General features: G+C 45.1%; 15 non-coding genes across 15 annotated transcripts; all 15 read left to right on the top strand.

Annotated features, from left to right (window-relative positions):
- Nucleotides 1-279: 279 nt before the first annotated feature.
- LOC146774652 (U5 spliceosomal RNA) lies at nucleotides 280-394 on the top strand. The gene has a single exon (XR_014974718.1). It is a non-coding gene; the product is annotated as a U5 spliceosomal RNA (small nuclear RNA).
- Nucleotides 395-1,246: 852 nt separating this feature from the next.
- On the top strand, nucleotides 1,247-1,361 carry LOC146774651 (U5 spliceosomal RNA). The gene has a single exon (XR_014974105.1). It is a non-coding gene; the product is annotated as a U5 spliceosomal RNA (small nuclear RNA).
- An 852-nt stretch (nucleotides 1,362-2,213) lies between these two features.
- Nucleotides 2,214-2,328, top strand: LOC146774650 (U5 spliceosomal RNA). The gene has a single exon (XR_014974717.1). It is a non-coding gene; the product is annotated as a U5 spliceosomal RNA (small nuclear RNA).
- Nucleotides 2,329-3,180: 852 nt separating this feature from the next.
- On the top strand, nucleotides 3,181-3,295 carry LOC146774649 (U5 spliceosomal RNA). Its single transcript, XR_014974716.1, has one exon. It is a non-coding gene; the product is annotated as a U5 spliceosomal RNA (small nuclear RNA).
- An 852-nt stretch (nucleotides 3,296-4,147) lies between these two features.
- Nucleotides 4,148-4,262, top strand: LOC146774648 (U5 spliceosomal RNA). The gene has a single exon (XR_014974673.1). It is a non-coding gene; the product is annotated as a U5 spliceosomal RNA (small nuclear RNA).
- An 852-nt stretch (nucleotides 4,263-5,114) lies between these two features.
- On the top strand, nucleotides 5,115-5,229 carry LOC146774647 (U5 spliceosomal RNA). The gene has a single exon (XR_014974104.1). It is a non-coding gene; the product is annotated as a U5 spliceosomal RNA (small nuclear RNA).
- An 852-nt stretch (nucleotides 5,230-6,081) lies between these two features.
- On the top strand, nucleotides 6,082-6,196 carry LOC146774646 (U5 spliceosomal RNA). Its single transcript, XR_014974715.1, has one exon. It is a non-coding gene; the product is annotated as a U5 spliceosomal RNA (small nuclear RNA).
- An 852-nt stretch (nucleotides 6,197-7,048) lies between these two features.
- Nucleotides 7,049-7,163, top strand: LOC146774645 (U5 spliceosomal RNA). Its single transcript, XR_014974714.1, has one exon. It is a non-coding gene; the product is annotated as a U5 spliceosomal RNA (small nuclear RNA).
- Nucleotides 7,164-8,015: 852 nt separating this feature from the next.
- On the top strand, nucleotides 8,016-8,130 carry LOC146774644 (U5 spliceosomal RNA). The gene has a single exon (XR_014974102.1). It is a non-coding gene; the product is annotated as a U5 spliceosomal RNA (small nuclear RNA).
- Nucleotides 8,131-8,982: 852 nt separating this feature from the next.
- On the top strand, nucleotides 8,983-9,097 carry LOC146774643 (U5 spliceosomal RNA). The gene has a single exon (XR_014974713.1). It is a non-coding gene; the product is annotated as a U5 spliceosomal RNA (small nuclear RNA).
- An 852-nt stretch (nucleotides 9,098-9,949) lies between these two features.
- On the top strand, nucleotides 9,950-10,064 carry LOC146774642 (U5 spliceosomal RNA). The gene has a single exon (XR_014974711.1). It is a non-coding gene; the product is annotated as a U5 spliceosomal RNA (small nuclear RNA).
- An 852-nt stretch (nucleotides 10,065-10,916) lies between these two features.
- LOC146774641 (U5 spliceosomal RNA) lies at nucleotides 10,917-11,031 on the top strand. The gene has a single exon (XR_014974672.1). It is a non-coding gene; the product is annotated as a U5 spliceosomal RNA (small nuclear RNA).
- Nucleotides 11,032-11,883: 852 nt separating this feature from the next.
- LOC146774640 (U5 spliceosomal RNA) lies at nucleotides 11,884-11,998 on the top strand. Its single transcript, XR_014972808.1, has one exon. It is a non-coding gene; the product is annotated as a U5 spliceosomal RNA (small nuclear RNA).
- Nucleotides 11,999-12,850: 852 nt separating this feature from the next.
- LOC146774639 (U5 spliceosomal RNA) lies at nucleotides 12,851-12,965 on the top strand. The gene has a single exon (XR_014974710.1). It is a non-coding gene; the product is annotated as a U5 spliceosomal RNA (small nuclear RNA).
- An 852-nt stretch (nucleotides 12,966-13,817) lies between these two features.
- On the top strand, nucleotides 13,818-13,932 carry LOC146774638 (U5 spliceosomal RNA). Its single transcript, XR_014974671.1, has one exon. It is a non-coding gene; the product is annotated as a U5 spliceosomal RNA (small nuclear RNA).
- The last annotated feature ends 352 nt before the right edge of the window (nucleotides 13,933-14,284 follow it).

Raw genomic sequence — 14,284 nt, 5'->3', positions numbered from 1 at the left:
GCCTGATTCACATTTCCTGTTCCCCTTCCCCAGCAGCCCCGACAACTCCTAATGAGCTGAGGTGAGTACAAACGAAATTTGCATATTCCCAGACATACACATGTGAACAGTCCACCTTTTTGTACCTTGAGCAGAGACTTTGAAATGTTGGCCTGTTTTGCCCACCGGCCTGGTTCTCGCCCTCTTTCTTAGAGCCTGAAAATACCTTTCAGGTCCTCACCCTCGCAATGACAGGGTCTTTGATGTGCCGCCACTTACCCTAGAGAGCTATATTGTCACTTACTCTGGTTTCTCTTCAAAACGAAAATATCTTTCGCCTTTTACTAAAGATTTCTGTGGAGAGGAACATTTAAGAGTTTATTCAATTTTTTTAAGCCTTGCCACAGGTGAGGCTGTTTATCATTTGTTTAAAAGAAAAGCATTAGAAGTTGGGGAATATCCAGCAATTGTCTGCTGCTTTTTTGGGGGACATGAGTTTGGTGTTTTATTCCTGAGCTCTCTGCTTGCTCATTTGCATAAACAGAGTGCAGGAGAGGTGCCTCATGGGAAAGAGCTTGTGCAGTGCATGAGATTGCTTTTCTTGACTGACTTGAAACTACACGATCGCAGGCAGTATATTTTCTTATCTCCCAAAGATCCTGCTGCCAGATCCCAGAGGTCACCCTCCTTTTTAAAGGTGGGACCAAGACTCATGCTGTGCTTTTCATAGGGCTTGCCCGTTATTTGTGCCCATTGGAGGTGCCCTGAGAGGTCGCCAATCCTGAGTCCGCTTCCTCTCAGGTAGACTTGAAGGGGCACGTCAGACTTGTTTCACGTGTCTCCAGCCTAGACAGATATATCCTTCTATATTCAGGTTTAATAAAAGTACGTGTGAAAAAGGCACATACGGTGCATGGCTATGTGTAGAGCGTGTTGAAAGCGTAAAATGGCTAGGGGACAAAAGGCCTACAGTGCCACTTAACTAAAAGCCTGATTCACATTTCCTGTTCCCCTTCCCCAGCAGCCCCGACAACTCCTAATGAGCTGAGGTGAGTACAAAAGAAATTTGCATATTCCCAGACATACACATGTGAACAGTCCACCTTTTTGTACCTTGAGCAGAGACTTTGAAATGTTGGCCTGTTTTGCCCACCGGCCTGGTTCTCGCCCTCTTTCTTAGAGCCTGAAAATACCTTTCAGGTCCTCACCCTCGCAATGACAGGGTCTTTGATGTGCCGCCACTTACCCTAGAGAGCTATATTGTCACTTACTCTGGTTTCTCTTCAAAACGAAAAAATCTTTCGCCTTTTACTAAAGATTTCCGTGGAGAGGAACATTTAAGAGTTTATTCAATTTTTTTAATCCTTGCCACAGGTGAGGCTGTTTATCATTTGTTTAAAAGAAAAGCATTAGAAGTTGGGGAATATCCAGCAATTGTCTGCTGCTTTTTTGGGGGACATGAGTTTGGTGTTTTATTCCTGAGCTCTCTGCTTGCTCATTTGCATAAACAGAGTGCAGGAGAGGTGCCTCATGGGAAAGAGCTTGTGCAGTGCATGAGATTGCTTTTCTTGACTGACTTGAAACTACACGATCGCAGGCAGTATATTTTCTTATCTCCCAAAGATCCTGCTGCCAGATCCCAGAGGTCACCCTCCTTTTTAAAGGTGGGACCAAGACTCATGCTGTGCTTTTCATAGGGCTTGCCCGTTATTTGTGCCCGTTAGAGGTGCCCTGAGAGGTCGCCAATCCTGAGTCAGCTTCCTCTCAGGTAGACTTGAAGGGGCACGTCAGACTTGTTTCACATGTCTCCAGCCTAGACAGATATATCCTTCTATATTCAGGTTTAATGAAAGTACGTGTGAAAAAGGCACATACGGTGCATGGCTATGTGTAGAGCGTGTTGAAAGCGTAAAATGGCTAGGGGACAAAAGGCCTACAGTGCCACTTAACTAAAAGCCTGATTCACATTTCCTGTTCCCCTTCCCCAGCAGCCCCGACAACTCCTAATGAGCTGAGGTGAGTACAAAAGAAATTTGCATATTCCCAGACATACACATGTGAACAGTCCACCTTTTTGTACCTTGAGCAGAGACTTTGAAATGTTGGCCTGTTTTGCCCACCGGCCTGATTCTCGCCCTCTTTCTTAGAGCCTGAAAATACCTTTCAGGTCCTCACCCTCGCAATGACAGGGTCTTTGATGTGCCGCCACTTACCCTAGAGAGCTATATTGTCACTTACTCTGGTTTCTCTTCAAAACGAAAATATCTTTCGCCTTTTACTAAAGATTTCTGTGGAGAGGAACATTTAAGAGTTTATTCAATTTTTTTAAGCCTTGCCACAGGTGAGGCTGTTTATCATTTGTTTAAAAGAAAAGCATTAGAAGTTGGGGAATATCCAGCAATTGTCTGCTGCTTTTTTGGGGGACATGAGTTTGGTGTTTTATTCCTGAGCTCTCTGCTTGCTCATTTGCATAAACAGAGTGCAGGAGAGGTGCCTCATGGGAAAGAGCTTGTGCAGTGCATGAGATTGCTTTTCTTGACTGACTTGAAACTACACGATCGCAGGCAGTATATTTTCTTATCTCCCAAAGATCCTGCTGCCAGATCCCAGAGGTCACCCTCCTTTTTAAAGGTGGGACCAAGACTCATGCTGTGCTTTTCATAGGGCTTGCCCGTTATTTGTGCCCATTGGAGGTGCCCTGAGAGGTCGCCAATCCTGAGTCCGCTTCCTCTCAGGTAGACTTGAAGGGGCACGTCAGACTTGTTTCACGTGTCTCCAGCCTAGACAGATATATCCTTCTATATTCAGGTTTAATAAAAGTACGTGTGAAAAAGGCACATACGGTGCATGGCTATGTGTAGAGCGTGTTGAAAGCGTAAAATGGCTAGGGGACAAAAGGCCTACAGTGCCACTTAACTAAAAGCCTGATTCACATTTCCTGTTCCCCTTCCCCAGCAGCCCCGACAACTCCTAATGAGCTGAGGTGAGTACAAAAGAAATTTGCATATTCCCAGACATACACATGTGAACAGTCCACCTTTTTGTACCTTGAGCAGAGACTTTGAAATGTTGGCCTGTTTTGCCCACCGGCCTGGTTCTCGCCCTCTTTCTTAGAGCCTGAAAATACCTTTCAGGTCCTCACCCTCGCAATGACAGGGTCTTTGATGTGCCGCCACTTACCCTAGAGAGCTATATTGTCACTTACTCTGGTTTCTCTTCAAAACGAAAATATCTTTCGCCTTTTACTAAAGATTTCTGTGGAGAGGAACATTTAAGAGTTTATTCAATTTTTTTAAGCCTTGCCACAGGTGAGGCTGTTTATCATTTATTTAAAAGAAAAGCATTAGAAGTTGGGGAATATCCAGCAATTGTCTGCTGCTTTTTTGGGGGACATGAGTTTGGTGTTTTATTCCTGAGCTCTCTGCTTGCTCATTTGCATAAACAGAGTGCAGGAGAGGTGCCTCATGGGAAAGAGCTTGTGCAGTGCATGAGATTGCTTTTCTTGACTGACTTGAAACTACACGATCGCAGGCAGTATATTTTCTTATCTCCCAAAGATCCTGCTGCCAGATCCCAGAGGTCACCCTCCTTTTTAAAGGTGGGACCAAGACTCATGCTGTGCTTTTCATAGGGCTTGCCCGTTATTTGTGCCCATTGGAGGTGCCCTGAGAGGTCGCCAATCCTGAGTCCGCTTCCTCTCAGGTAGACTTGAAGGGGCACGTCAGACTTGTTTCACGTGTCTCCAGCCTAGACAGATATATCCTTCTATATTCAGGTTTAATAAAAGTACGTGTGAAAAAGGCACATACGGTGCATGGCTATGTGTAGAGCGTGTTGAAAGCGTAAAATGGCTAGGGGACAAAAGGCCTACAGTGCCACTTAACTAAAAGCCTGATTCACATTTCCTGTTCCCCTTCCCCAGCAGCCCCGACAACTCCTAATGAGCTGAGGTGAGTACAAACGAAATTTGCATATTCCCAGACATACACATGTGAACAGTCCACCTTTTTGTACCTTGAGCAGAGACTTTGAAATGTTGGCCTGTTTTGCCCACCGGCCTGGTTCTCGCCCTCTTTCTTAGAGCCTGAAAATACCTTTCAGGTCCTCACCCTCGCAATGACAGGGTCTTTGATGTGCCGCCACTTACCCTAGAGAGCTATATTGTCACTTACACTGGTTTCTCTTCAAAACGAAAAAATCTTTCGCCTTTTACTAAAGATTTCCGTGGAGAGGAACATTTAAGAGTTTATTCAATTTTTTTAATCCTTGCCACAGGTGAGGCTGTTTATCATTTGTTTAAAAGAAAAGCATTAGAAGTTGGGGAATATCCAGCAATTGTCTGCTGCTTTTTTGGGGGACATGAGTTTGGTGTTTTATTCCTGAGCTCTCTGCTTGCTCATTTGCATAAACAGAGTGCAGGAGAGGTGCCTCATGGGAAAGAGCTTGTGCAGTGCATGAGATTGCTTTTCTTGACTGACTTGAAACTACACGATCGCAGGCAGTATATTTTCTTATCTCCCAAAGATCCTGCTGCCAGATCCCAGAGGTCACCCTCCTTTTTAAAGGTGGGACCAAGACTCATGCTGTGCTTTTCATAGGGCTTGCCCGTTATTTGTGCCCATTGGAGGTGCCCTGAGAGGTCGCCAATCCTGAGTCCGCTTCCTCTCAGGTAGACTTGAAGGGGCACGTCAGACTTGTTTCACGTGTCTCCAGCCTAGACAGATATATCCTTCTATATTCAGGTTTAATAAAAGTACGTGTGAAAAAGGCACATACGGTGCATGGCTATGTGTAGAGCGTGTTGAAAGCGTAAAATGGCTAGGGGACAAAAGGCCTACAGTGCCACTTAACTAAAAGCCTGATTCACATTTCCTGTTCCCCTTCCCCAGCAGCCCCGACAACTCCTAATGAGCTGAGGTGAGTACAAAAGAAATTTGCATATTCCCAGACATACACATGTGAACAGTCCACCTTTTTGTACCTTGAGCAGAGACTTTGAAATGTTGGCCTGTTTTGCCCACCGGCCTGGTTCTCGCCCTCTTTCTTAGAGCCTGAAAATACCTTTCAGGTCCTCACCCTCGCAATGACAGGGTCTTTGATGTGCCGCCACTTACCCTAGAGAGCTATATTGTCACTTACTCTGGTTTCTCTTCAAAACGAAAAAATCTTTCGCCTTTTACTAAAGATTTCCGTGGAGAGGAACATTTAAGAGTTTATTCAATTTTTTTAATCCTTGCCACAGGTGAGGCTGTTTATCATTTGTTTAAAAGAAAAGCATTAGAAGTTGGGGAATATCCAGCAATTGTCTGCTGCTTTTTTGGGGGACATGAGTTTGGTGTTTTATTCCTGAGCTCTCTGCTTGCTCATTTGCATAAACAGAGTGCAGGAGAGGTGCCTCATGGGAAAGAGCTTGTGCAGTGCATGAGATTGCTTTTCTTGACTGACTTGAAACTACACGATCGCAGGCAGTATATTTTCTTATCTCCCAAAGATCCTGCTGCCAGATCCCAGAGGTCACCCTCCTTTTTAAAGGTGGGACCAAGACTCATGCTGTGCTTCTCATAGGGCTTGCCCGTTATTTGTGCCCATTGGAGGTGCCCTGAGAGGTCGCCAATCCTGAGTCCGCTTCCTCTCAGGTAGACTTGAAGGGGCACGTCAGACTTGTTTCACGTGTCTCCAGCCTAGACAGATATATCCTTCTATATTCAGGTTTAATAAAAGTACGTGTGAAAAAGGCACATACGGTGCATGGCTATGTGTAGAGCGTGTTGAAAGCGTAAAATGGCTAGGGGACAAAAGGCCTACAGTGCCACTTAACTAAAAGCCTGATTCACATTTCCTGTTCCCCTTCCCCAGCAGCCCCGACAACTCCTAATGAGCTGAGGTGAGTACAAACGAAATTTGCATATTCCCAGACATACACATGTGAACAGTCCACCTTTTTGTACCTTGAGCAGAGACTTTGAAATGTTGGCCTGTTTTGCCCACCGGCCTGGTTCTCGCCCTCTTTCTTAGAGCCTGAAAATACCTTTCAGGTCCTCACCCTCGCAATGACAGGGTCTTTGATGTGCCGCCACTTACCCTAGAGAGCTATATTGTCACTTACTCTGGTTTCTCTTCAAAACGAAAATATCTTTCGCCTTTTACTAAAGATTTCTGTGGAGAGGAACATTTAAGAGTTTATTCAATTTTTTTAAGCCTTGCCACAGGTGAGGCTGTTTATCATTTGTTTAAAAGAAAAGCATTAGAAGTTGGGGAATATCCAGCAATTGTCTGCTGCTTTTTTGGGGGACATGAGTTTGGTGTTTTATTCCTGAGCTCTCTGCTTGCTCATTTGCATAAACAGAGTGCAGGAGAGGTGCCTCATGGGAAAGAGCTTGTGCAGTGCATGAGATTGCTTTTCTTGACTGACTTGAAACTACACGATCGCAGGCAGTATATTTTCTTATCTCCCAAAGATCCTGCTGCCAGATCCCAGAGGTCACCCTCCTTTTTAAAGGTGGGACCAAGACTCATGCTGTGCTTTTCATAGGGCTTGCCCGTTATTTGTGCCCATTGGAGGTGCCCTGAGAGGTCGCCAATCCTGAGTCCGCTTCCTCTCAGGTAGACTTGAAGGGGCACGTCAGACTTGTTTCACGTGTCTCCAGCCTAGACAGATATATCCTTCTATATTCAGGTTTAATAAAAGTACGTGTGAAAAAGGCACATACGGTGCATGGCTATGTGTAGAGCGTGTTGAAAGCGTAAAATGGCTAGGGGACAAAAGGCCTACAGTGCCACTTAACTAAAAGCCTGATTCACATTTCCTGTTCCCCTTCCCCAGCAGCCCCGACAACTCCTAATGAGCTGAGGTGAGTACAAACGAAATTTGCATATTCCCAGACATACACATGTGAACAGTCCACCTTTTTGTACCTTGAGCAGAGACTTTGAAATGTTGGCCTGTTTTGCCCACCGGCCTGGTTCTCGCCCTCTTTCTTAGAGCCTGAAAATACCTTTCAGGTCCTCACCCTCGCAATGACAGGGTCTTTGATGTGCCGCCACTTACCCTAGAGAGCTATATTGTCACTTACTCTGGTTTCTCTTCAAAACGAAAATATCTTTCGCCTTTTACTAAAGATTTCTGTGGAGAGGAACATTTAAGAGTTTATTCAATTTTTTTAAGCCTTGCCACAGGTGAGGCTGTTTATCATTTGTTTAAAAGAAAAGCATTAGAAGTTGGGGAATATCCAGCAATTGTCTGCTGCTTTTTTGGGGGACATGAGTTTGGTGTTTTATTCCTGAGCTCTCTGCTTGCTCATTTGCATAAACAGAGTGCAGGAGAGGTGCCTCATGGGAAAGAGCTTGTGCAGTGCATGAGATTGCTTTTCTTGACTGACTTGAAACTACACGATCGCAGGCAGTATATTTTCTTATCTCCCAAAGATCCTGCTGCCAGATCCCAGAGGTCACCCTCCTTTTTAAAGGTGGGACCAAGACTCATGCTGTGCTTTTCATAGGGCTTGCCCGTTATTTGTGCCCATTGGAGGTGCCCTGAGAGGTCGCCAATCCTGAGTCCGCTTCCTCTCAGGTAGACTTGAAGGGGCACGTCAGACTTGTTTCACGTGTCTCCAGCCTAGACAGATATATCCTTCTATATTCAGGTTTAATAAAAGTACGTGTGAAAAAGGCACATACGGTGCATGGCTATGTGTAGAGCGTGTTGAAAGCGTAAAATGGCTAGGGGACAAAAGGCCTACAGTGCCACTTAACTAAAAGCCTGATTCACATTTCCTGTTCCCCTTCCCCAGCAGCCCCGACAACTCCTAATGAGCTGAGGTGAGTACAAAAGAAATTTGCATATTCCCAGACATACACATGTGAACAGTCCACCTTTTTGTACCTTGAGCAGAGACTTTGAAATGTTGGCCTGTTTTGCCCACCGGCCTGGTTCTCGCCCTCTTTCTTAGAGCCTGAAAATACCTTTCAGGTCCTCACCCTCGCAATGACAGGGTCTTTGATGTGCCGCCACTTACCCTAGAGAGCTATATTGTCACTTACTCTGGTTTCTCTTCAAAACGAAAAAATCTTTCGCCTTTTACTAAAGATTTCCGTGGAGAGGAACATTTAAGAGTTTATTCAATTTTTTTAATCCTTGCCACAGGTGAGGCTGTTTATCATTTGTTTAAAAGAAAAGCATTAGAAGTTGGGGAATATCCAGCAATTGTCTGCTGCTTTTTTGGGGGACATGAGTTTGGTGTTTTATTCCTGAGCTCTCTGCTTGCTCATTTGCATAAACAGAGTGCAGGAGAGGTGCCTCATGGGAAAGAGCTTGTGCAGTGCATGAGATTGCTTTTCTTGACTGACTTGAAACTACACGATCGCAGGCAGTATATTTTCTTATCTCCCAAAGATCCTGCTGCCAGATCCCAGAGGTCACCCTCCTTTTTAAAGGTGGGACCAAGACTCATGCTGTGCTTTTCATAGGGCTTGCCCGTTATTTGTGCCCGTTAGAGGTGCCCTGAGAGGTCGCCAATCCTGAGTCAGCTTCCTCTCAGGTAGACTTGAAGGGGCACGTCAGACTTGTTTCACATGTCTCCAGCCTAGACAGATATATCCTTCTATATTCAGGTTTAATGAAAGTACGTGTGAAAAAGGCACATACGGTGCATGGCTATGTGTAGAGCGTGTTGAAAGCGTAAAATGGCTAGGGGACAAAAGGCCTACAGTGCCACTTAACTAAAAGCCTGATTCACATTTCCTGTTCCCCTTCCCCAGCAGCCCCGACAACTCCTAATGAGCTGAGGTGAGTACAAAAGAAATTTGCATATTCCCAGACATACACATGTGAACAGTCCACCTTTTTGTACCTTGAGCAGAGACTTTGAAATGTTGGCCTGTTTTGCCCACCGGCCTGGTTCTCGCCCTCTTTCTTAGAGCCTGAAAATACCTTTCAGGTCCTCACCCTCGCAATGACAGGGTCTTTGATGTGCCGCCACTTACCCTAGAGAGCTATATTGTCACTTACTCTGGTTTCTCTTCAAAACGAAAATATCTTTCGCCTTTTACTAAAGATTTCTGTGGAGAGGAACATTTAAGAGTTTATTCAATTTTTTTAAGCCTTGCCACAGGTGAGGCTGTTTATCATTTGTTTAAAAGAAAAGCATTAGAAGTTGGGGAATATCCAGCAATTGTCTGCTGCTTTTTTGGGGGACATGAGTTTGGTGTTTTATTCCTGAGCTCTCTGCTTGCTCATTTGCATAAACAGAGTGCAGGAGAGGTGCCTCATGGGAAAGAGCTTGTGCAGTGCATGAGATTGCTTTTCTTGACTGACTTGAAACTACACGATCGCAGGCAGTATATTTTCTTATCTCCCAAAGATCCTGCTGCCAGATCCCAGAGGTCACCCTCCTTTTTAAAGGTGGGACCAAGACTCATGCTGTGCTTTTCATAGGGCTTGCCCGTTATTTGTGCCCATTGGAGGTGCCCTGAGAGGTCGCCAATCCTGAGTCCGCTTCCTCTCAGGTAGACTTGAAGGGGCACGTCAGACTTGTTTCACGTGTCTCCAGCCTAGACAGATATATCCTTCTATATTCAGGTTTAATAAAAGTACGTGTGAAAAAGGCACATACGGTGCATGGCTATGTGTAGAGCGTGTTGAAAGCGTAAAATGGCTAGGGGACAAAAGGCCTACAGTGCCACTTAACTAAAAGCCTGATTCACATTTCCTGTTCCCCTTCCCCAGCAGCCCCGACAACTCCTAATGAGCTGAGGTGAGTACAAAAGAAATTTGCATATTCCCAGACATACACATGTGAACAGTCCACCTTTTTGTACCTTGAGCAGAGACTTTGAAATGTTGGCCTGTTTTGCCCACCGGCCTGGTTCTCGCCCTCTTTCTTAGAGCCTGAAAATACCTTTCAGGTCCTCACCCTCGCAATGACAGGGTCTTTGATGTGCCGCCACTTACCCTAGAGAGCTATATTGTCACTTACTCTGGTTTCTCTTCAAAACGAAAATATCTTTCGCCTTTTACTAAAGATTTCTGTGGAGAGGAACATTTAAGAGTTTATTCAATTTTTTTAAGCCTTGCCACAGGTGAGGCTGTTTATCATTTGTTTAAAAGAAAAGCATTAGAAGTTGGGGAATATCCAGCAATTGTCTGCTGCTTTTTTGGGGGACATGAGTTTGGTGTTTTATTCCTGAGCTCTCTGCTTGCTCATTTGCATAAACAGAGTGCAGGAGAGGTGCCTCATGGGAAAGAGCTTGTGCAGTGCATGAGATTGCTTTTCTTGACTGACTTGAAACTACACGATCGCAGGCAGTATATTTTCTTATCTCCCAAAGATCCTGCTGCCAGATCCCAGAGGTCACCCTCCTTTTTAAAGGTGGGACCAAGACTCATGCTGTGCTTTTCATAGGGCTTGCCCGTTATTTGTGCCCATTGGAGGTGCCCTGAGAGGTCGCCAATCCTGAGTCCGCTTCCTCTCAGGTAGACTTGAAGGGGCACGTCAGACTTGTTTCACGTGTCTCCAGCCTAGACAGATATATCCTTCTATATTCAGGTTTAATAAAAGTACGTGTGAAAAAGGCACATACGGTGCATGGCTATGTGTAGAGCGTGTTGAAAGCGTAAAATGGCTAGGGGACAAAAGGCCTACAGTGCCACTTAACTAAAAGCCTGATTCACATTTCCTGTTCCCCTTCCCCAGCAGCCCCGACAACTCCTAATGAGCTGAGGTGAGTACAAACGAAATTTGCATATTCCCAGACATACACATGTGAACAGTCCACCTTTTTGTACCTTGAGCAGAGACTTTGAAATGTTGGCCTGTTTTGCCCACCGGCCTGGTTCTCGCCCTCTTTCTTAGAGCCTGAAAATACCTTTCAGGTCCTCACCCTCGCAATGACAGGGTCTTTGATGTGCCGCCACTTACCCTAGAGAGCTATATTGTCACTTACACTGGTTTCTCTTCAAAACGAAAAAATCTTTCGCCTTTTACTAAAGATTTCCGTGGAGAGGAACATTTAAGAGTTTATTCAATTTTTTTAATCCTTGCCACAGGTGAGGCTGTTTATCATTTGTTTAAAAGAAAAGCATTAGAAGTTGGGGAATATCCAGCAATTGTCTGCTGCTTTTTTGGGGGACATGAGTTTGGTGTTTTATTCCTGAGCTCTCTGCTTGCTCATTTGCATAAACAGAGTGCAGGAGAGGTGCCTCATGGGAAAGAGCTTGTGCAGTGCATGAGATTGCTTTTCTTGACTGACTTGAAACTACACGATCGCAGGCAGTATATTTTCTTATCTCCCAAAGATCCTGCTGCCAGATCCCAGAGGTCACCCTCCTTTTTAAAGGTGGGACCAAGACTCATGCTGTGCTTTTCATAGGGCTTGCCCGTTATTTGTGCCCGTTAGAGGTGCCCTGAGAGGTCGCCAATCCTGAGTCAGCTTCCTCTCAGGTAGACTTGAAGGGGCACGTCAGACTTGTTTCACATGTCTCCAGCCTAGACAGATATATCCTTCTATATTCAGGTTTAATGAAAGTACGTGTGAAAAAGGCACATACGGTGCATGGCTATGTGTAGAGCGTGTTGAAAGCGTAAAATGGCTAGGGGACAAAAGGCCTACAGTGCCACTTAACTAAAAGCCTGATTCACATTTCCTGTTCCCCTTCCCCAGCAGCCCCGACAACTCCTAATGAGCTGAGGTGAGTACAAAAGAAATTTGCATATTCCCACACATACACATGTGAACAGTCCACCTTTTTGTACCTTGAGCAGAGACTTTGAAATGTTGGCCTGTTTTGCCCACCGGCCTGGTTCTCGCCCTCTTTCTTAGAGCCTGAAAATACCTTTCAGGTCCTCACCCTCGCAATGACAGGGTCTTTGATGTGCCGCCACTTACCCTAGAGAGCTATATTGTCACTTACTCTGGTTTCTCTTCAAAACGAAAAAATCTTTCGCCTTTTACTAAAGATTTCCGTGGAGAGGAACATTTAAGAGTTTATTCAATTTTTTTAAGCCTTGCCACAGGTGAGGCTGTTTATCATTTGTTTAAAAGAAAAGCATTAGAAGTTGGGGAATATCCAGCAATTGTCTGCTGCTTTTTTGGGGGACATGAGTTTGGTGTTTTATTCCTGAGCTCTCTGCTTGCTCATTTGCATAAACAGAGTGCAGGAGAGGTGCCTCATGGGAAAGAGCTTGTGCAGTGCATGAGATTGCTTTTCTTGACTGACTTGAAACTACACGATCGCAGGCAGTATATTTTCTTATCTCCCAAAGATCCTGCTGCCAGATCCCAGAGGTCACCCTCCTTTTTAAAGGTGGGACCAAGACTCATGCTGTGCTTTTCATAGGGCTTGCCCGTTATTTGTGCCCATTGGAGGTGCCCTGAGAGGTCGCCAATCCTGAGTCCGCTTCCTCTCAGGTAGACTTGAAGGGGCACGTCAGACTTGTTTCACGTGTCTCCAGCCTAGACAGATATATCCTTCTATATTCAGGTTTAATAAAAGTACGTGTGAAAAAGGCACATACGGTGCATGGCTATGTGTAGAGCGTGTTGAAAGCGTAAAATGGCTAGGGGACAAAAGGCCTACAGTGCCACTTAACTAAAAGCCTGATTCACATTTCCTGTTCCCCTTCCCCAGCAGCCCCGACAACTCCTAATGAGCTGAGGTGAGTACAAAAGAAATTTGCATATTCCCAGACATACACATGTGAACAGTCCACCTTTTTGTACCTTGAGCAGAGACTTTGAAATGTTGGCCTGTTTTGCCCACCGGCCTGGTTCTCGCCCTCTTTCTTAGAGCCTGAAAATACCTTTCAGGTCCTCACCCTCGCAATGACAGGGTCTTTGATGTGCCGCCACTTACCCTAGAGAGCTATATTGTCACTTACTCTGGTTTCTCTTCAAAACGAAAATATCTTTCGCCTTTTACTAAAGATTTCTGTGGAGAGGAACATTTAAGAGTTTATTCAATTTTTTTAAGCCTTGCCACAGGTGAGGCTGTTTATCATTTGTTTAAAAGAAAAGCATTAGAAGTTGGGGAATATCCAGCAATTGTCTGCTGCTTTTTTGGGGGACATGAGTTTGGTGTTTTATTCCTGAGCTCTCTGCTTGCTCATTTGCATAAACAGAGTGCAGGAGAGGTGCCTCATGGGAAAGAGCTTGTGCAGTGCATGAGATTGCTTTTCTTGACTGACTTGAAACTACACGATCGCAGGCAGTATATTTTCTTATCTCCCAAAGATCCTGCTGCCAGATCCCAGAGGTCACCCTCCTTTTTAAAGGTGGGACCAAGACTCATGCTGTGCTTTTCATAGGGCTTGCCCGTTATTTGTGCCCATTGGAGGTGCCCTGAGAGGTCGCCAATCCTGAGTCCGCTTCCTCTCAGGTAGACTTGAAGGGGCACGTCAGACTTGTTTCACGTGTCTCCAGCCTAGACAGATATATCCTTCTATATTCAGGTTTAATAAAAGTACGTGTGAAAAAGGCACATACGGTGCATGGCTATGTGTAGAGCGTGTTGAAAGCGTAAAATGGCTAGGGGACAAAAGGCCTACAGTGCCACTTAACTAAAAGCCTGATTCACATTTCCTGTTCCCCTTCCCCAGCAGCCCCGACAACTCCTAATGAGCTGAGGTGAGTACAAAAGAAATTTGCATATTCCCAGACATACACATGTGAACAGTCCACCTTTTTGTACCTTGAGCAGAGACTTTGAAATGTTGGCCTGTTTTGCCCACCGGCCTGGTTCTCGCCCTCTTTCTTAGAGCCTGAAAATACCTTTCAGGTCCTCACCCTCGCAATGACAGGGTCTTTGATGTGCCGCCACTTACCCTAGAGAGCTATATTGTCACTTACACTGGTTTCTCTTCAAAACGAAAAAATCTTTCGCCTTTTACTAAAGATTTCCGTGGAGAGGAACATTTAAGAGTTTATTCAATTTTTTTAATCCTTGCCACAGGTGAGGCTGTTTATCATTTGTTTAAAAGAAAAGCATTAGAAGTTGGGGAATATCCAGCAATTGTCTGCTGCTTTTTTGGGGGACATGAGTTTGGTGTTTTATTCCTGAGCTCTCTGCTTGCTCATTTGCATAAACAGAGTGCAGGAGAGGTGCCTCATGGGAAAGAGCTTGTGCAGTGCATGAGATTGCTTTTCTTGACTGACTTGAAACTACACGATCGCAGGCAGTATATTTTCTTATCTCCCAAAGATCCTGCTGCCAGATCCCAGAGGTCACCCTCCTTTTTAAAGGTGGGACCAAGACTCATGCTGTGCTTTTCATAGGGCTTGCCCGTTATTTGTGCCCGTTAGAGGTGCCCTG

This window comes from Triturus cristatus, chromosome 12 (genome assembly GCF_964204655.1).
Source record: "Triturus cristatus chromosome 12, aTriCri1.1, whole genome shotgun sequence".
Lineage (NCBI taxonomy): Eukaryota > Metazoa > Chordata > Amphibia > Caudata > Salamandridae > Triturus > Triturus cristatus.
The sequence above is the reverse complement of the archived record's forward strand: the minus strand, read 5'-3'. Positions and strand labels throughout refer to the sequence as shown.